This window comes from Heterodontus francisci, chromosome 17, assembly GCF_036365525.1.
Source record: "Heterodontus francisci isolate sHetFra1 chromosome 17, sHetFra1.hap1, whole genome shotgun sequence".
NCBI classification, from domain to species: domain Eukaryota; kingdom Metazoa; phylum Chordata; class Chondrichthyes; order Heterodontiformes; family Heterodontidae; genus Heterodontus; species Heterodontus francisci.
Window position 1 is genome coordinate 86,307,147 of NC_090387.1, and position 20,507 is coordinate 86,327,653.

Sequence of the window (20,507 nt, forward strand, 5' to 3'; positions counted from 1 at the left end):
TCCCACTGGTCTGATGCAGACTTTCCTACAAGTAGCTGCTCCCAGTCCACTTTGGCCAGATCCTGTTTTATCATATTGAAATTGGCCTTCCCCCAATTCAGTACCTTTATTTCTGGTCCATCTTTGTCCTTTTTCATAACTACCTTAAATCTTACAGAGTTATGGTCACTATCCACGAAATATACCCCCCACTGACACTTCTACCACTTGTCCAGCTTCATTCCCTGAGATTAGGTCCAGTACTGCCCCTTCTCTTGTAGGACTTTCTACGTACTGGCTCAAAAAGCTCTCCCGTATGCATTTTGAGAATTCCGCCCCCTTTAAGCCTTTTGCACTAAGACTATCCCTGTTGATATTGGGGAAGTTGAAATCCCCTGCTATTATTAGACTATTATTTTTACACCTCTCTGAGATTTGTCTACATATCTGCTCCACTATCTCTCCCTGACTGGAGGCCTGTAGTACACTCCCAGCCATGTGATTGTCCCCTTTTTATTTTTAAGTTCTACCCATATGGCCTCTTTTGAGGAACCTTCGAAGATATCATCCCTCCTTACTGCAGTAATTGACTCCTTGATCAACAGTGCAATGTCCTTTTGAAGTTCTACATATCCTCCTCACAATGCTTCCACGTTTCATATCATCCACAAATTTTGAAATTGTGCCTGTACACCAAGGTCTTGGTCATTAATATATATCAGGAAGAGCAAAGGTCCCAACACTGGCCTCTGGGGAACTCCACTACAAACCTTCCAGCGTGAAAAACATCCATTAACCACTACTCCCTGTTTCCTGTCGCTCAGCCAATTTCGTATCCATGTTGTTACCGTCCCTTTTATTCCATGAGCTATAGTTTTGCCTGCAAGTCTGTTGTGCGGCCCTGTATCAAATGCCTTTTGAAAGTCCATGTACACCACATCAACAGCATTGCCCTCATCAACCCTCTCTGCTACCTCTTCAAAAAAACGTGCTGCCGTTCCTTAATTAACCCGCATTTATCCATGAGACTATTAATTTGGTCCCAAATTATTGTTTGCAGAAGTTTGCCCACCACCGAAGTTAAACTGACTGGCCTGTAGTTGCTGGGCTTATCTTAACATCCTCTTTTTGAACAAGAGTGTATCATTTGCAATTCTCCAATCCTCTGGCACCACTCCTGAGTGTAAGGAAGACTGGAAAATAATGGCCAGTGCCTCTGCAGTTTCCACTCTCCTTTCCCTCAGTATCTTTGGATGCATCTCATCCAGTCCTAGTGCTTTATAAACTTTAAATATAGACAGCCTATTTAATATTGCCTTCTTATTGATTTTAAATCCTTCTACTGTATTAATTACCTCCTCTTTCCCTGTGGCCTCGGTTGCATCTTCTTCCTTGGTAAAGACAGATGCAAAGTATTCATTTAATGCCTCAGTTATGCTTCCTGTCTCCTTGCGCAAATCCCCCTTTTGGTCCCTAATTGGCCCTACTCCTCCTTTTACCACCCTTTTACTATTTATATGCCTGTAGAAGACGTTGGTATTTTTTAAGTTAGCTGCCAATCTCTTTTCATGTTCTCTCTTTGCTTCTCTTATTTGCTTTTTCACTTCGCCTCTGAACCTTCTACATTCAGCCTGGTTCTCCATTATATTTTTTATCTAACATCTGTCATAAGCACACTTTTTCTTCTTCATCTCTATCTCTTTTGTCATCCAGAGAACTCTGGATTTATTTGCCCTACCTTTCCCCTTCAAGGGAATATACCTTGACTGTGCCAGAACTATGTCTTCTTTGAAACTAGCCCATTGTTTGTCTACTGTTTTTCCTGCCAACCTTTGATTCCAATTTATTTGGCTCAGATCCATTCTTACCCCATTGATGCTGGCTTTCCCCCAGTTACTTATTCTTACTCTAGATTGTTCTTTATTCTTTTCCACAACCAGCTAAACCTTATGCAATCACAGTCCTCTAAATGTTCTCCTATTGATATTTGATCCACTTGGCCCACATCATTCCCAAGAACCAGGTCCAGCAGTGCCTCCCCTCTCATTGGACTGGAAACATACTGCTGTAGAAAATTTTCCTGAACACACTCTGGGAACTCTTGCCCCTCTCTGCCCTTTACGCTACAATCCCAGTCTATATTCAGATAATTAAAGTCCCCCATTATAGCTACTCTATAATTCTTCCATCCCTCTGTAATTTCCTTGCAAATTTTTAGCTCTTTATTCTTTTCACTAGTTGGTGGCCTGTGGACTACATGGAGCAATGTAATTGCACCTTTTTTGTTCCTTCGCTCTAGCATTGTAGATCCCACCCTTCACTCCTCAGGGATATCCTCTGTCTCCAGTACTGCAGTGCTCTCCTTAATCAATACCACCACTCCTCCCCCTTTTCTTCCTTTTTTATTTTTCCTGAGCACCTTGTATCAGGGGATATTTAACACCCAGTCCTGCCCATCTTTGAGCCAGGTCTCTGGTATAGCACCAACATTATATTTCCACATGTAAGTCTGCGCCTGTAACTTACCAGTCTTATTAACAACACTCCGTGCATTCGCATACATGCACATTAACTCTGATTTAGACTTTACTACTTTCTCCCTTCCTCTGACACCACCTAATACTTACTATTCCCTACTCTAGTACTATCTATCTCTCCCAGTATTCTGTGCACCTTGGTAGTCCTGTCTGATATTTCCTCCTGGTTCCCACACCCCTGCCAAGTTAGTTTAAACCTTCCCCAATAGCACTAGCAAATCACCCCGCAAAGAAATTTGACCCAGCTCTGTTCAGGTGCAACCCGTTTGACCTGTACAGGCCCCACCTTCTCCGGAACTAGTCCCAATGTCCCAGGAATCTAAAGCTCTCCCTTCTGCACCATCTTTCCAGCCACGCATCACTGCCCTATCCTCCTATTTCTGTAGTCACTTGTGCGCAGTACTGGGAGTAATCGGGAGATTACTACTTTTGAGGTCCTACTTGCTAATTTCTTACCTAGCTGACTCTACTCTTTCTGCAGGACCACATCCCTCTTCCTGCATATGTTGTTGGTACAAATGTGGACCATGACTGCTGGCTGTTCACCCTCCCCAGTTGGGGTGCTCTACAGCTGTTCAGTGACATCCTTGACCCTGGCACCAGGGGGGCAACACATCGTCCTGGATTCATGTCTGTGACCACAGAAATGCCTGTGTTCCCCTGACTATCAAATCTTCTATCACTATCACTGTTCCAGTATTCTGTTTGCTCCCCTGTACAGCTAAGCCACCTGTGGTGCCATGGCCTTGGCTCTGGTTGCACTCCCCAGATGAACCATCACTTTCCTCAGTATGCAGAACTGACTGGTTGGAGAGTGAGGTGCACCCAGGGGTCTCCTGCATTATCTGTCTGTTTCTTCTAGACTGTCTGGCAGTCACCCATTTCCTCTCTCCCTGCATAGTCTTACGCTGTGCAGAGGTCACAGCTATGAGCTTGCTATCTATGAAGCTCCCAACCTCCCAGATGCTTTGCAGTGACGCCAACTGCTGTTCAAATTCTGAAACCCGAAGCTCAAGCTGTTGCATCTGATGACACATACTGCACCTATGGTTATCCAGCACTTGAGAAGGGTCCTTGAGTTCCCACATAGCACAGGATGTGCACTTCAGAGGTTGGAGCAGCCCTGTCATTCCTTTATCTATTAATTCATAATCTTGCTACTACTAACAAACCTTATTACTGCTAATAAACTTTATTACTATTAACAAGTCTTACTAATGCTAATAAACTATATTAATACTGATAAACCCTACTAATACTTAATACACCTTACTAGTAGTAATAAACCTTACTTCAAAGAAAAGAAAGATAAGACACACCAGTTTATTCCCTAGTTTAGATAAGGTACATAGGAAATACTCACCAATTAACTACCTGTTTCCCTGTGATAGCACACCTTGATTTTTCTTTCTGAATGCAGGCTCTGAACCTACAGACTGGCGGCGGCGAGACCCCCTACACTCTCGCTGACTCCCTCCGCAGTCGCAAAATACCACAGAAAGAGTAACAACTCTACAAAGACTGTAATGGAAGCATATAGATTTGTAGAGACAGGAAAAGTGAAAGGGGAGAGACTTGTCTTGCTCGTTTAATTTTGTTCCCTTATCCCATTTCACCTCAAGGCAATACTGAATGCAAGGAATGCCGGTGTTTCCCTGGCATCCAATTCCACTAAAAGCTAGAGCGCATTTAAAGAAGCATTTCCCAAGAGAAATCTGGCTGCTTTCAGGAGCTGGCCTCTGAGGGACAGAGGCAGCAACAAAATACTTTTTGGAATATCTTGGGCTGTTAATGCAAAAAAACTTTGCTGCTAAACCTCCCTCTCCCCCTCCCCCTACCCAGGGGAGGTGGCTCTTCATTGGCACTGTGAATTGCACTTTACAAGCCCACAATAACCAAAACCCTTTTTTTTAATCTGTAGGATTTAGAATGAGAGGGCACAGATTTAAAGTGATTGGCAAAAGAAACAAAAGTGACATGAGGAAATTCTTTGTCACCCAGTGAGGGGTTAGGATCTGGAATGGACTGTCTGAGAGTGTGCTGGAGGCAGGTTCAATTGTGACCTTCAAAAGGGAATTAGTCTGTTATCTGAAAATTAAGAATGTGTAGGGTTATGGGGAGAAGGTGGGGGAATGGCATTAGATGGATTGCTCATTCAGAGAGCCAGTGCAGACATGATGGGCCAAATAGCCTCCGTCTGCACTGTAACAATTCTGTGATTCTGAAAGACTGGATTTTGAGACCAGATTCAGGGGAGAATCAATGGAGTAGGGGAATGTTCTACTTTGACCTAGATCAGCCGACCAAAGACCTCCCTGGAATGGGGTTGTTACATTGAAATTCGTTGATATCCAGTGACCTTGTTTTTCATTAATTTAACAGGAAGTGTGCTAATGTTTTCAGGGGACACTCGCACAAAAGTCTGAAAACCACCAATCTAATAACCGCATTTGCCGTGAATTGATCCAATTTCCGAAATAACACAAATCTTCTGAATTTGATTGTACCATTCCTCATTAATTGCAATGTTTCCAATTTTGTTCTTGTCCGTAAACTTGAAGCTCTTGCTTTCAATGATTTCTATGTGTATTAAATCATAGGAGTCCCAAAACTGATCCAATTGTATCATCTTTCCAGTGTTCCCCTTTTGGCTTCCCTCCATTTTGTGTGTTTTGGGGAGAGGGGTTCAATGAACTTTGTGCTCAAGGTGACTGATGTTTGCACTGGAAATGGAACATTTTCCATTTGGGCATCTGGATTCAACATCAAGAACAGTGCTACATTTTCTGTGTCCCACCAGCTGTGCTCTGTAAGAAATTGCCAATTGTGCCGAATTGTTGGCTCATCCTCATTGTTGCAATTTTGAATGTTTATAGCAGTGTCTGTTTACTTAATGGCCTAAGTTTGGTTTTCATATGTAGAATTTGTGCCACATGACCTGGAGACAGTATTTCTTCTTCAATCTACTTTCAGCAAGGGGCATCCTGAAGGAATAATAATTACCCCATATGCAAATGAGGGGCCTAATGCCTGTTTTCGATCTTCTCAAAGAAATTGACAAACAATAAGCTGGGCAAGCAGGCACCTGCTCAGGATGTTTAGCCATTGTGGCCTAAGCATCAACTGTCAACTAAAGGTCAGTTCATTGAAAATTTTTTAAATTTTCCCATAGAGCCAGAAAGACCAGGAATGTCCCCCTGATTCTTCAGTTGTCATGAACTTCCCCCACCTACCTGTTGCCTGCTCCCCAGGACATATCTCTTGCCCACTCCACCAAGACAGGCATATCTATATTCATCTGTAATTACCTGAGCTGCCTGTGGAGGTGTGACAGGCACCAGCATCTCGTGGAAGGTAAAAGAGATGGTTCACGATTCTGGAGGGGTGCGTTGCATTGTCAGGGTTTGTGTGAAGGATAGGATCAGATTCATCCGTGATGCCTTCACATTCAGGCAGCCTGCCAGCACTCATTGTTAAGGTTGTTACATTAAGATTAATGGCCACTTCTGTGGCATACGGGAGGGTGACTGATAGCTGTGGAAATGTATGCAGCAAGGGAGTCAACGTTTTCAGGAAAGAAAGGAAGAAGAAAATTGAAGAGGAAAATTTGGAGGGTGAAAAGGGAATGTTTAGTTCCCACAGTTACTCAATCTATGGTTGGGGACACTGTGGAGCATCCGCGAGGCGGAGAGTATTGTGGATAGCACTTATAGAGAGGTGGTCACACCGCAGGCACAGACTCCACAGGCAGGAAGTGAATGGGTGACCACTAGGCAGAGCAAGAGGACTAGGCAGGCAGTTCAGGAATCTCCTGTGGCTATTCCCCTGCAAAACAGATGTACTGTTTTGGATACTGTTGGTGAGAATGGCCTCTCAGGGGAAAGCAGCAACAGCCGAAATCGTTGCACCACGGTTGGCTCTGCTGCACAGGGGGAGGAGTAAAAAGTGTGCGAATGCAATAGTTATAGGGGATTCAATTAAAAGGGAATTAGGCGTTTCTGTGGCTGCAAACGTGACTCCAGGATGGTATGTTGCCTCCCTGGTGCTAGGGTCAAGGATGTCTCAGAGCGGTTACACGACATTCTGAAGGGGGAGGGTGAACAGCCGTGGTTGTGATACACATTGGTACAAACGACGTAGGTAAAAAGGGGATGAGATCCTAAAAGCAGAATATAGGGAGTTAGGAAGTAAGTTGAAAAGTAGGACCTCAAATGTAGTGATCTCAGGATTACTACCAGTGCCACATGCAAGTCAGAGTAGAAATAGCAGGATATATCGGATGAATATGTGGCTGAAGAGATGGTGTGAGGGGGAGGGTTTTTGATTCCTGGGACATTGGGACCGGTTCTGGGGGAGGTGGGACCAGTACAAACTGGACAGGTTACACCTGGGCAGGACCGGGACTGATGTCCTGGGGGAGTATTTGCCAGAGTGGTTGGGGAGGGTTTAAACTAAAGTGGCAGGGGGATGGGAACCTTTGCAAGGAGTCAGAGGAGGGGAGATCATGGGCAAGAACAAAAGACAGAAAGGGGAATAAGAAAAGTGATGGGCAGAGAAATCAAGGGCCAGAATCAAACAGGGCCACAGTGGAAAATAGTGGGAAGGGGACAGGTAATGTTAAAAAGACAAGCCTTAAACCTTAGACAAGGTCCCTCATGGCAGACTGATACAAAAGGTGAAATCACATGGGATCAGAGGGGAGCTGGCAAGATGGATACAGAATGAGCTCGGTCATAGAAGACAGAGGGTAGCAGTGGAAGGGTGCTTTTCTGAATGGAGGGATGTGACTAGTGGTGTTCTGCAGGGATCATTGCTGGGACCTTTGCTGTTTGTAGTATATATAAATGATTCGGAGGGAAATGTAGCTGGTCTGATTAGTAAGTTGGCAGACGACACAAAGGTTGGTGGAGTTGCGAACAATGATGAGGATTGTCAGAGGATACAGCAGGATATAGATTGATTGGAGACTTGGGCGGAGAAATGGCAGATGGAGTTTAATCCGGACAAATGTGAGGTAATACATTTTGGAAGGTCTAATGCAGGTGGGAAGTATACAGTAAATGGCAGAACCCTTAGGAGTATTGACAGGCAGAGAGATCTGGGTGTACAGGTCCACAGGTCACTGAAAGTGGCAACGCAGGTGGACAAGGTAGTCAAGAAGGCATACGGCATGCTTGCCTTCATCGGTCAGGGCATAGAGTATAAAAATTGGCAAGTCATGTTGCAGCTATACAGATCTTTAGTTAGGCCACACTTAGAATATTGCGTACAATTCTGGTCGCCACACTACCAGATGGACGTGGAGGCTTTGGAGAGGGTACAGAAGAGGTTTACCAGGATGTTGCCTGGTCTGGAGGACATTAGTTATGAGGAGAGGTTGGATAAACTCGGATTGTTTTCACTGGAACGACGGAGGTGGAGGGGCGACTTGATAGAGGTTTACAAAGTTATAAGCGGCATGGACAGAGTGGATAGTCAGAAGCTTTTTCCCAGGGTGGAAGAGTCAGTTACTAGGGGACATAGGTTTAAGGTGAGAGGGGCAAAGTTTAGAGGGGATGTGCGAGGCAAGTTCTTTACACAGAGGGTGGTGAGTGCCTGGAACTTGTTGCTGGGGGAGGTGGTGGAAGCAGATACCATAGAGACGTTTAAGAGGCATCTTGACAAATACATGAATAGGATGGGAATAGAGGGATATGGATCCCGGAAGTGCAGAAGGTTTTAGTTTAGGCAGGCATCAAGATCGGCGCTGGCTTGGAGGGCCGAATGGCCTGTTCCTGTGCTGTACTATTCTTTGTTCTTTGTGCCTTATTGCGTGCAGCATTCGCAATAAAGTGGATGAATTAATTGCGCAAATAGATGTAAACGGGTATGATATGGTTGGGTTTACAGAGACATGGCTGCAGGGTGACCAGGGCTGACAAATGAACATCCAGGAGTATTCAGTATTTAGGAAGGACAGACAAAAAGTAAAAGGCGGTGGAGTTGCATTGCTGGTTAAAGAGGAAATAGACGCAATAGTGAGGAAGGATATTAGCTCTGACGATGTGGAATCTGTATGGGTAGAGCTGAGAAACACTAAGGGGAAAAAAACATGAGTGGGGGTTGTATATAGACCCCCAAACTGTAGTGGTTATGTTGGGAATGGCATTAAACAGGAAATTAGAGACGGATGCGATTTGTAATTATGGGTGTCTTTAATCTGCATATAGATTGGGCAAATCAAATTAGTCACAATACCGTCGAGGAGGAATTCATGGAGTATACGGGATGATTTTTTGGACCAATACGTTGAGGAAGCAACTAGAAAACAGGCCATCCCAGACTGGGTATTGTGTAATGAGAGAGGAATAATTGAAATCTAGTTGTGCGACACCCCTTGGGGATGAGTGACCATAATGTGATAGAATTCTTCATCAAGATGGAGAGTGACGTAGTTGATTCTGAGACTAGGGTCCTGAATCTTAGTAAAGGAAACTATGAAGGTATAAGTCGCGGGTTGGCTATGATGGATTGGGAAACACTACTTAAAGGGATGACGATGGATGGACAATGGCAAACATTCAAAGAGCACATGGATGAACTGCATCAATTGTTTATTCCTGTCTGGCGCAAAAGTAAAATGGGAAAGGTAGCCAAACCATGGCTTACAAGGGAAATTCGAGATAGCATTAGATCCAAGGAAGAGACATACAAATTCGCCAGAAAAAACAACAGACCTGAGGATTGGGAGCAGTTTAGAATTCAGCAAAGGAGGACCAAGGGATTGATTAAGAAGGGGAAAATAGAGTATGAGAGTAAGCTTGCGGGGAACATAAAAACTGACTGTAAAAGCTTTTGTAGGTATGTGAAGAGAAAAAGATTGGTGAAGACAAATGTAGGTCCCTTACAGTCAGAAACAGGGAATTTATTATGGGGAACAAAGAAATGGCTGACCAACTAAATGCATACTTTGGTTCTGTCTTCACAAAGGAGGACACAAATGACATACCAGAACTGTTGGGGAACACAGGGCTTAGTGAGAGAGAGGAACTGAAGGAAATCAGTATGAGTAGAGAAATGGTGTTGGGGAAATTGATGGGATTGAAGGCTGATAAATCCCCAGGGCCTGATAATCTACATCTCAGAGTAATTAAGGAAGTGGCCCAAGAAATAGTGGTCATCTTTCAAGATTCTATAGACTCTGGAACAGTTCCTACAGATTGGAGAGTGTCGAATGTAATCCCACTATTTAAAAAGGGAGGTAGAGAGAAAAGAGGGAATTTTAGACCATCATCCTGACATCGCCAGTAGGGAAAATTCTGGAGTCCATTATCAAAGATTTTATAGCGGAGCACTTGGAGAACAGTGGTAGAATCGGACAGAGTTAGCATGGATTTACGAAAAGGAAATCATGCTTGACAAATCTACTAGAATTCTTCGAGGATGAACTGGTAGAGTTGATGAGGGGGAGCCAGTGGATGTGGTTTATTTGGACTTTCAGAAGGCTTTCGACAAAGTCCCACATAAGAGATTAGCATGTAAAATTAAAGCGCATGGGATTGGGGGTAGTGTATTGCAATGGATAGAAAATTGGTTGGCAGACAGGAAACCAAGAGTAGGGATAAGGGTAGGGTCTTTTTCAGAATGGAAGGCAGTGACTAGTGGGGTACCGCACGGATCGGTGCTAGGACCCCAGCTATTCACAATATATATTAATGATTTAGATGAGGGAACCAAATGTAATATCTCCAAATTTTCAGATGACACAAAACTGGGTAGGAGGGTGAGTTGTGAGGAGGATGCAGAGAGGCTTCAGGGTGATTTGGACAAGTTGAGTGAGTAGGCTAATGCATGGCAGATGCAGTATAATGTGGATAAATGTGAGGTTATCCACTTTGGTAGCAAAAACAGGAAGGCAGATTATTATTAAGGCAAAAGGGATCAAAGGATATGGGGGGAAAGCATAAACAGGTTACTGAGTTGGATGATCAGCCATGATCATAATGAATGATGGAGCAGGCTTGAAGGGCCGAATGGCCTACTCCTACTCCTATTTTCTATGTTTTTATATGGTGCTGAGCCATGGAGACTAGAAAGGTCCCGGTATGTGGCCGGTTTCTGAGTTGGTTGATCTCAGCTAAGGAATCTGTACTATCGTTGCTCTCAGTTTTCAGGAGCTTGGGAGGGAAGGTAATAGATATCAAGATCTTGGGAGGAGGAGAGCATTGGGCTTGGCTGTTATACCTTCCACAGTTACGAGCTGAATGAAGCTTAAGGGCTGACTTTACAAACCAGACGAATGGATCCTTGGAGGTAGTGCAAGTGAGGAAATTCCCATGATTTTCTGTAATGGATGGACAATTTTGGCAAGGGCACCAGTGGGCAAGACTCCTTGATCAAGTAGTCACCTTTTAATGCATGAAACACAGCCACTTGGATGAAGTGCTGCCACTAACAACCTGCATAAGCAACTGTACAACATAGGGCAGAATTGGAGGAGAAAAGTGGGAGGCAAGAAAGTGGTTTGGAGAAATTTGGACACACGCTGAATTTCCCATCCTTTTGCCTTGTTAGCAATACTGCTCTTGCATAATGAGTTAACCTAGTGGAAATAATATGCATAGAATTTCTGACAATGCTGACTTGGGAAGAGCTGTTGAAGGCTAGGAAGAATTTTGCTGACGCATTGCTTTCATAATGGAATTGCTGCCTTTGTCCAGTCCTCTGCGGGAGTGTAACCTTTCTGTGTCTGTCCTACTGTATCAGTGCCAATTTGACTGCAACTCTGTTGCTTGGAAAAAAGTGTTTGATATCCTTTGCATTTAACAAAACTTCATTGTGAATTTGTTGATTTGAATTTTGTCAATGACCTAAATTGAACTTTTGTCAGTCAATTACACATTCTGTTAGTATTGACTGCCCATTAACTTCTGTTGTGACCCTTTGTCTACTGAGGCTTTTCTTTTGTAGTGGAGCAGTTGAATATATAATCCACACTGACACAGCCTGTGACAATAGACCTTAAGTGACCTTTAATTGCCCTTAATCTATTCTCAGCCCCTCAAAATCAGCTTTTCTCCAATTTGTTAACCTCTTTTTCATCACGCTTAAGTCCTTCTCTATTATCATCTCAAAATGAATTATATTATGGTCACTATTGCCTACGTATGCCCCTACTTTTACTTCTCTTTTCTGCTCTGTCATTTGCCATTACTAGTTTGAATAGCGAATCTTCCCTTGTTGGGCCATTTTATTTACTGGTTAGAAATTATAGGAATGTCATTCCCTTATCCTGTTTACTTATCCCTTCTGTCCAATTAATATCTTTCAGTGCAGTACTGAGGGAGAGCTGCCCTGGCAGAGGATCTGTCTTTTGGATGATGCATTAAACTGATGCCCCATCTCCCCTCGCAGATGGACACAATGGTCCCGTGACACTACTGGAAGAAGAGCAGGCAGGGTTCTCCTGCTGTTCTTGCCAATGTATAGTCCTCAACCAACATTGTTGTGGTATTGCTTTAAGGGGCGCTTCTGAAATGGCTGTCCGTCACCTGACAGGATGTGATGTACAGACCCATGTCTTTCCGAAGCACTTGCTGGAAGCAGCTACAGAAACAAGACATGTAAAATCACCTTCCCAGTACTGCTGTATATAAGTTAGTATCTTCAATAAAAGAACCCACCATTTCGATTCACCGATCTTGTCCATGTTATTCCAAAATGCAACAAACATCACTTTTGTTTGGATTTTGCTTTGTGCAAAAATGGCTGCCATCTTTCCCTAAATTGCAACTGTGGCTAATCACGAGGGACAAGGTATTTGACAAGCTAATGAGACTAAAGGCAGACAAGTCGCCAGGACCTGATGGCATCCAATGGTTTTAAAGGAAGTGGCTGCAGAGATCGTGGAGGCATTGGTCGAAATATTCCAGAACTCACTGGATTCTGGGAAGGTCCCAGCGGATCGGAAAACCACTAATGTGGCGCCCCTGTTCAAGAAGGGAGGGAGACAAAAAGCAGGAAACTATAGGCCAGTCAACCTAACATAGGTCGTTGGGAAAATGCTAGAGTCCATTATTAAGGAAGAAATAGCAGGACATTTAGAAAAGCTTAACGCAATTGAACATAGTCAACATGGTTTTGTGGAAGGGAAATCATGTTTGACAAATTTGCTAGACTTCTTTGAAGATATAGCAAACAGAGTTGATAAAGGGGAACTGGCAGATGTCGTGCATTTGGATTTCCAGAAGTTATTCGATAAGGTGCCACATAAAAGATTATTGCACAAGATAGGAGCTCACGGTATTGGGGGTAATGTGTTAGCATGGATTGAGGATTGGTTAACTCATTGAAGACAGAGTCGGGATTAATGAGTCTTTTTCAGTTTGGATAAAAATAACTAGTGGAATGCCACAAGGATCAGTCCTAGGGCCTCAATTATTTACTATCTATATTAATGACTTGGAGGAGGGGGCAGAGTGTAATATATCCAAAATAAAAGCAAAATACTGCGGATGCTGGAAATCTGAAATAAAAACAAGAAATGCTGGAAATACTCAGCAGGTCTGGCAGCATCTGTGGAGAGAGAAGCAGAGTTAACGTTTCAGGTCAGCGACCCTTCTTCAGAACTTCAGAACTATAATATATCAAAATTTGCTGACAATACAAAAATAGGTGGGAGGGCATGTTGTGATGAGGACATAAGGAATCTGCAAGGGGATATAAATAGGTTGAGTGAGTGGGCAAAAACTTGGCAGATGGAGTTTAATGTAGGGAAGTGTGAGGCCATGTAGGAAGAATCAAAAGGCAGACTATTATTTAAATGGAGAGAGACTTCAAAATAGTGCAGCACAGAGGGATCTGGGTGTTCTTGTGCATGAAACACAAGAAGTTAGATTGCAGGTGCAGCAAGTAATTAAGAAGGCATATGGAATTTTGGCCTTCATTGCCAGGGGGTTGGAGTTTAAAAATAGGGAAGTCTTGTGACAACTGTACAGGGTGCTGGTGAGGCCGTACCTGGAGTACTGTGTACTGTTTTGGTCCCCGTGTTTAAGAAGGATATACTGGTATTGGAGGCAGTTCAAAAGAGATTCACTAGGCTGATTCCTGGGATGAAGGGGTTGACTTATCAAGAATGGCTAAACAGGTTAGGCCTTTATTCATGAGAGTTTAGAAGAGTGAGGGGTGATCTTATTGAAATGTACAAGATTCTGAGGGGGCTTGACAGGGTAGATGTTGAGAAGATGTTTCCACTAGTGGGGGAATCTTGAACTAGGGGACATAGTTACAGAATAAGGGGACACTCATTTAAAACTGAGATGCGAAGGAATTTCTTCTCTCAGAAGGTAGTGAATGTCAGGAATTCTCTACCCCAGAGAGTTGTGGAGGCTAGATCACTGAAAGTATTTAAAGAGGAGGTAGATAAATTTTTGAAATACTGGGGAGTTGAGAGCCATGAGGAGCTGACACGAAAGAGAAGTTGAGGTCTGGGGCAGTTCAGCGATGATCTTATTGAATGTCAGGGCAGGCTTGAGGGGCCGAATGGCCTACTCCTGCTCTTATTTCTTATGTTCTTACTGCTTCATTGCCTATAAAGTGCATTGGGAGATCATGAAACCTGTTATGTAAACTCAAGGGTCTCAAAATTTAGCTCTGTAGCGTCGGTGGTTTGGTAATTTGGGTGCAGTTTTGGTACAAAAATGGCATCCGCGCTATGTGTGCACACGTCTGGCAAGTCCCGTGATAGACGCCATTTTGGTGCGGACGTTAGTGTGGGCTTTAGGAGTATGTGCCAGAAGTATGTAGAGTAGGCAGATCATGGCATCAGTTAGCAAGTAACTGCCATTTTAGACCTCGATTCTCCAGCTAATACCCTGTCTTAAATGTATACAACTGAGCATGTGTTCAGCAGCAAGAAGGAGCCCGACCAGTTCTATTTAAGGAATCATCAGCTACTCTCAGGTTAGTTGCTGATTTATTTCTACTGGCTCTGTCTGAGTTTGCAGAAGTGCTTTGAGTTTTCTACTGTTGTTTAAAGTTGATAAAATCAACAGTGGATAGTGTTGAATGTGCAGAATACCTCGGCTTTGTCTTCAGGGGTTCTGGTCAGATCAGTTGACCCCAGCCATGAATGTTGTAGTTGCCATCCCCCCTTGGCCTACAGCATAAGGGGAAGATTGGGCAGAGACTGTACAGAAGGGGACAAACTGCTTGCATCAGGAGGAAGAGAGGCAGAAGGGCCCTCAGCAGGAGATCTTGCCCACCTAGGGTCTCTTACCCCAACCTAAGCCTAAGTTAGCATGTTATGAAGGAGGTGATCATGGAAATCTGCCACCTCTTGTAGGCAGAACTGCAGCCTTTTTTTTTCATTCATTCACGGGATGTGGGCGTTGCTGGCCAGGCCAGCATTTATTGCCCATCCCTAATTGCCCTTGAGAAGGTGGTGGTGAGCTGCCTTCTTGAACCGCTGCAGTCCATGGAGGGTAGGTACACCCACAGTGCTGTTAGGAAGGGAGTTCCAGGATTTTGACCCAGCGACAGTGAAGGAACGGCGATATAGTTCCAAGTCAGGGTAGTGTGTGACTTGGAGGGGAACTTGCAGGTGGTGGTGTTCCCATGTATTTGCTGCCCTTGTCCTTCTAGTTGATAGAGGCCGCGGGTTTGGAAGGTGCTGTCGAAGGAGCCTTGGTGCATTGCTGCCACTGTGCGTCGGTGGTGGAGGGAGTGAATGTTTGTAGATGGGGTGCCAATCAAGCGGGCCGCTTTGTCCTGGATAGTGTCGAGCTTCTTGAGTGTTGTTGGAGCTGCACCCATCCAGGCAAGTGGAGAGTATTCCATCACACTCCTGACTTGTGCCGTAGATTGTGGACAGGCTTTGGGGAGTCAGGAGGTGAGTTACTCGCCTCAGGATTCCTAGCCTCTGACCTGCTCTTGCAGCCACGGTATTTATATGGCTACTCCAGTTCAGTTTTCGGTCAATGGCAGCCCCTAGGATGTTGATAGTGGGGGATTCAGCGATGGTAATGCCGTTGAATGTCAAGGGGAGATGGTTAGATTCTCTCTTGTTGGAGATGGTCATTGCCTGGCACTTGTGTGGCGCGAATGTTACTTGCCACTTATCAGCCCAAACCTGGATATTGTCCAGGTCTTGCTGCATTTCTACACAGACTGCTTGCGAATTGCGAATGGTGCTGAACATTGTGCAATCATCAGCGAACATCCCCACTTCTGACCTTATGATTGAAGGAAGGTCATTGATGAAGCAGCTGAAGATGGTTGGGCCTAGGACACTACCCTGAGGTACTCCTGCAGTGATGTCCTGGAGCTCAGATGATTGACCTCCAACAACCACAACCATCTTCCTTTGCGCTAGGTATGACTCCAGCCAGCGGAGAGTTTTCCCCCTGATTCCCATTGACCTCAGTTTTGCTCGGGCTCCTTGATGCCATACTCGGTCAAATGCTGCCTTGATGTCAAGGGCAGTCACTCTCACCTCACCTCTTGAGTTCAGCTCTTTTGTCCATGTTTGAACCAAGGCTGTAATGAGGTCAGGAGCTGAGTGGCCCTGGCGGAACCCAAACTGAGTATCACTGAGCAGGTTGTTGCTCAGCAAGTGCCGCTTGATGGCACTGTTGATGACACCTTCCATCACTTTACTGATGATTGAGTGTAGGCTAATGGGGCAGTAGTTGGCCGGGTTGGACTTGTCCTGCTTTTTGTGTACAGGACATACCTGGGCAATGTTCCACATCGCAGGGTAGATGCCAGTGTTGTAGCTGTACTGGAACAGCTTGGCTAGTGGCGTGGCAAGTTCTGGAGCACAGGTCTTCAGTACTATTGCCGGAATATTGTCAGGGCTCATAGCTTTTGCAGTATCCAGTGCCTTCAGTCGTTTCTTGATATCACGTGGAGTGAATCGAATTGGCTGAAGTTTGGCATTTGTGATGCTGGGGATTTCAGGAGGAGGCCGAGATGGGTCATCAACTTGGCACTTCTGGCTGAAGATTGTTGCAAATGCTTCAGCCTTATCTTTCGCACTGATGTGCTGGGCTTCCCCATCATTGTGGATGAGGATATTTGTGGAGCCACCTCCTCCAGTTAGTTGTTTAATTGTCCACCACCATTCACGGCTGGATGTGGCAGGACTGCAGAGCTTAGATCTGATCCGTTGGTTATGGGATCGCTTAGCTCTGTCTATCGCATGCTGCTTACGCAGTTTGGCATGCAAGTAGTCCTGTGTTGTAGCTTCACCAGGTTGACACCTCATTTTGAGGTATGCCTGGTGCTGCTCCTGGTATGCCCTCCTGCACTCTTCATTGAACCAGGGTTGGTCTCCTGGCTTGATGGTAATGGTAGAGTGGAGGATATGCCGGGCCATGAGGTTACAGATTGTGGTTGAGTACAATTCTGCTGCTGCTGATGGCCCACAGGGCCTCATGGATGCCCAGTTTTGCATTGCTAGATCCGTTCGAAATCTATCCCATTCAGCATGGTGATAGTGCCACACAACACGATGGACGGTATGCTCAATGTGAAGGCGGGACTTTGTCTACACAAGGACTGTGCGGTGGTCACTCCTACCAATACTGTCATGGACAGATGCATCCGCAGCAGGCAGATTGGTGAGGACGAGGTCGAGTATGTTCTTCCCTCGTGTTGGTTCCCTCACCGCCTGCCGCAGACCCAGTCTAGCAGCCATGTCCTTTAGGACTTGGCCAGCTCGGTCAGTAGTTTTGGTCAGGAACATTCTGTTCCCTTGCCACCCTCAAGTGGTGTTCAGCATGGAGGAGTACTGAGTCATCAGCTGAGGGAGGGCGGTAGGTGGCAATCAGTAGGAGGTTACCTTGCCCATATTTAACCTGATGTCATGAGACTTCATGAGGTCCGGAGTCGATGTTGAGGACTCCCAGGGCAACTCCCTCCCTACTGTATACCACTGTGCCACCACCTCTGCTCGGTCTGTCTTGCCGGTGGGACAGGACGTACCCGGGGATGGTGATGGCAGTGTCTGGGACATTGTCTGTTAGGTATGATTCCGTGAGTATGACTATGTCAGGCTGTTGCTTGACTAGTCTGTGGGACAGCTCTCCCAACTTTGGCACAAGCCCCCAGATGTTAGTAAGGAGGACCTTGCAGGGTCGACAGGGCTGGGTTTGCCATTGTCGTTTCCGGTGCCTAGGTCGATGCCGGTTGGTCCGTCCGGTTTCATTCCTTTTTATAGACTTCGTAGTGGTGAGGTATGACTGAGTGGCTTGCTAGGCCATTTCAGAGGGCATGTAAGAGTTAACCATATTGCTGTGGGTCTGGAGTCACATGTAGGCCAGACCAGGTAAGGACAGCAGATTTCCTTCCCTAAAGGACATTAGTGAACCAGATGGGTTTTTACAACAACCGACAATGGTTTCATGGCCATCACTAGACTAGTTTTTAATTCCAGATTTTTATTAAGTTCAAATTCCACCTTCTGCTGTGGTGGGATTCGAACCCATGTCCCCAGAGGAATACCCTGGGTCTCTGGGTTACTAGTCCAGTGATAATACCGCTACGCCACCGCCTACCCTCAGAGCAGCCTCAGAGCAGGACAAGAACAGTTTTGCCACTGGCTGTTAAGGTGACCATGGGCCATGAATTTCTTTGCTTTGTGATCCTTCCAGGTTGAACCAAGTGACATCTGTAACATCTTCCAGTTTGCCATCCACTGCTGTGCAAGGGAGGTGACTGATGCTTTTTATGCCATGTGAGGGGAGTACATCGTGTTCTCTCTAACCAAAAAGAAGCAGGTGGGAACTTACATGTGGCTTTTCCAGGACAGCGGGCTTCCCCATGGTGCAGGGTGCTGTTGACTGCACACACGTGGCTTTGCGGGTGCTGCATCTAAATGCAGAAATGTACCGTAACTACAAAGTTTCCACACCTTGAATGTGCAGTTGATGTGCAGCCATGCTCAGCACATCGTGCAGGTGAATGCCTGGTATCCTGACAACTGTCATGTTGCCTTTATTTTCTGCCAATCTGCTGTTTCCTCAATAGTTGAGCCACCAGAAGAAGCCAGAGGGTGGCTACTGGGTGACCAGTGCTATCTCTGGTGTGCAACCCAACCACATGTGACCAGCATGTGTTTAGCGAGAGCCATGCTGCCACACGAAACATCATCGAGCAGACCATTAGGGTACTCAAGCAATGGTTCCGCTACATGGACTGCTCTGGAGGAACCCTGCAGTACTTGCCAGAGTATGAATCATGAATCATCGTGGGTTGCTGAAGTATGCATAACCTGGCCATCATGAGGAACAGCCCTTGGTACAGGGGATATGGTGAGCAGCTAATAAATGAACAGATAATTGGGGAGTGTGGCTCAAGCCTGATGTGGCACCTGAAACTCTGAATGGCAACCGGCTACTGTAAGGGTAGGAACCAGATGCTCTTATCAAGCTGAAGAAAATCAAAGATAAAAATGTGATTCTTTTTCCTGGAGCTCTTTCTTTGACCCCTGTTCCATTGGGCATTGCTCTTTCTCTGGTCAATTGCTGTTTGCCTTCTGTACTGTAGACCCCACTTCAGGCCCAGAGTTAAACCCACATCTGCTCTCAGCAGGCATGGGGCAAGCTGGGTGTAATTGCTGGGGTAGTTGAGAGCACCCTTGGACATGTTGCCAAACTGCTGCCAAGATATGGATATGGAGGATTGGGCAAAACCCAGTAGTTCTGGGTTCCACTCCAAATTGTGGCTCCTCCCAAATTATACAAAAATAAGGACAGAATGTATTACTTTAAAATGAGACAATTGCATCTGTATAACTTGAGCAGGATTTTCCCATGGGCTTCCTGACTCGGCATTGGGACCAAATGAACATCCCAAGCATACACTTGCCGGTATCCAGACTATGAGAGCTATTTTCCCAGAGGTGGCCTCCTAATTGGCCATCTCTGAGTTCGCTGTCCAATTAGGAATGGCAGGCAGACCCCTGATGCTGGCGGTGCAATCACAGAGCCGGCAGCTTTTGAGCATTGTTGAAGCATGTAAAAGAGCACGAGTGTGTCTCAGAATGGAGGTGCCCTGGAGGGGTGACAATAAATTTTTTTAGAAGGGCCAAGCAGGCAGGCCACTCCGATTGAAGGGAAACCCCTCCAGTAGCAGTGTTTGGGCTGCATGAATGGCCTTTTATGTCAGCGGTCTCCTTTTTGGGGAATGGAGCCTCTGGCTCCAATGGCACCCTTCCCCCCACCCAACATCTTCATCCGACCCCCCCGCCCCCCATCAGACTTCCACAGGGAGGCCATCTCCATTAAGCTGGCAGCCTCACCACGCAATAGGGGGCTGCTCTGCTACCGTCAAAATGCCGGTGAACCCTCTAAATGGCCCCACTCAGAGCCTTAAATATGCAGATTGGCTTCCCACTGCCTTGCAGCAGGCAGTCAGTCTGCATGCCAGCTTGACCCCCGAGAACCTTCCCAGCAGCAAGAATGCATCAGGGAGCCGTCCCGGCTCGGCTCTCCGCTATTTTCCCGGCCCTCCCCACCTCCACTTGCGCCACCCCGGGGCTGGGCAAATTCTGCCCTGAGATCCCGTTAACCTCAATCCTCCCACCACTTTTCACCTGAATGTTACATGTGGTCTTCACTCCTGTGTGTGATCAACTAGGTTACTTTATATGTATAAATATATAACCATCAAATATATAAAATGTATGTATAAAATGAATAAAAAGATAACTCAAAGCTTGGAAGTATTGTGAACTGTGAGGAGGATAGTGATAGACTTTGAAGACGTAGGCAGGCTGGTGGAATGGGCAGACACATGGCAAATGAAATTTAATGCAGTAAGGTGTGAGATGGTACATTTTGTGGGCACACGAGAAGAGGCTATATAATCTAAAGGGTACAAACTAAAGTGAGTGCAGGAACAGGGACACCTGGAGGTATATGTGCACAAATCATTGAAGGTGACAGGGCAGATTGAGAAAGTAGTTAAAAAGGCATGTGGGATCCTGGGATCTTATAAATAGAGGCATAG

At 45.5% G+C, this 20,507-nt stretch overlaps 1 protein-coding gene across 1 annotated transcript in view; it reads left to right on the forward strand.

The window, feature by feature from the left end:
* Positions 1-20,507, forward strand: part of hydin (HYDIN axonemal central pair apparatus protein) — a 1,234,740-nt gene that overhangs the window by 310,457 nt on the left and 903,776 nt on the right. The gene's annotated exons all lie outside the window — the stretch shown is intronic.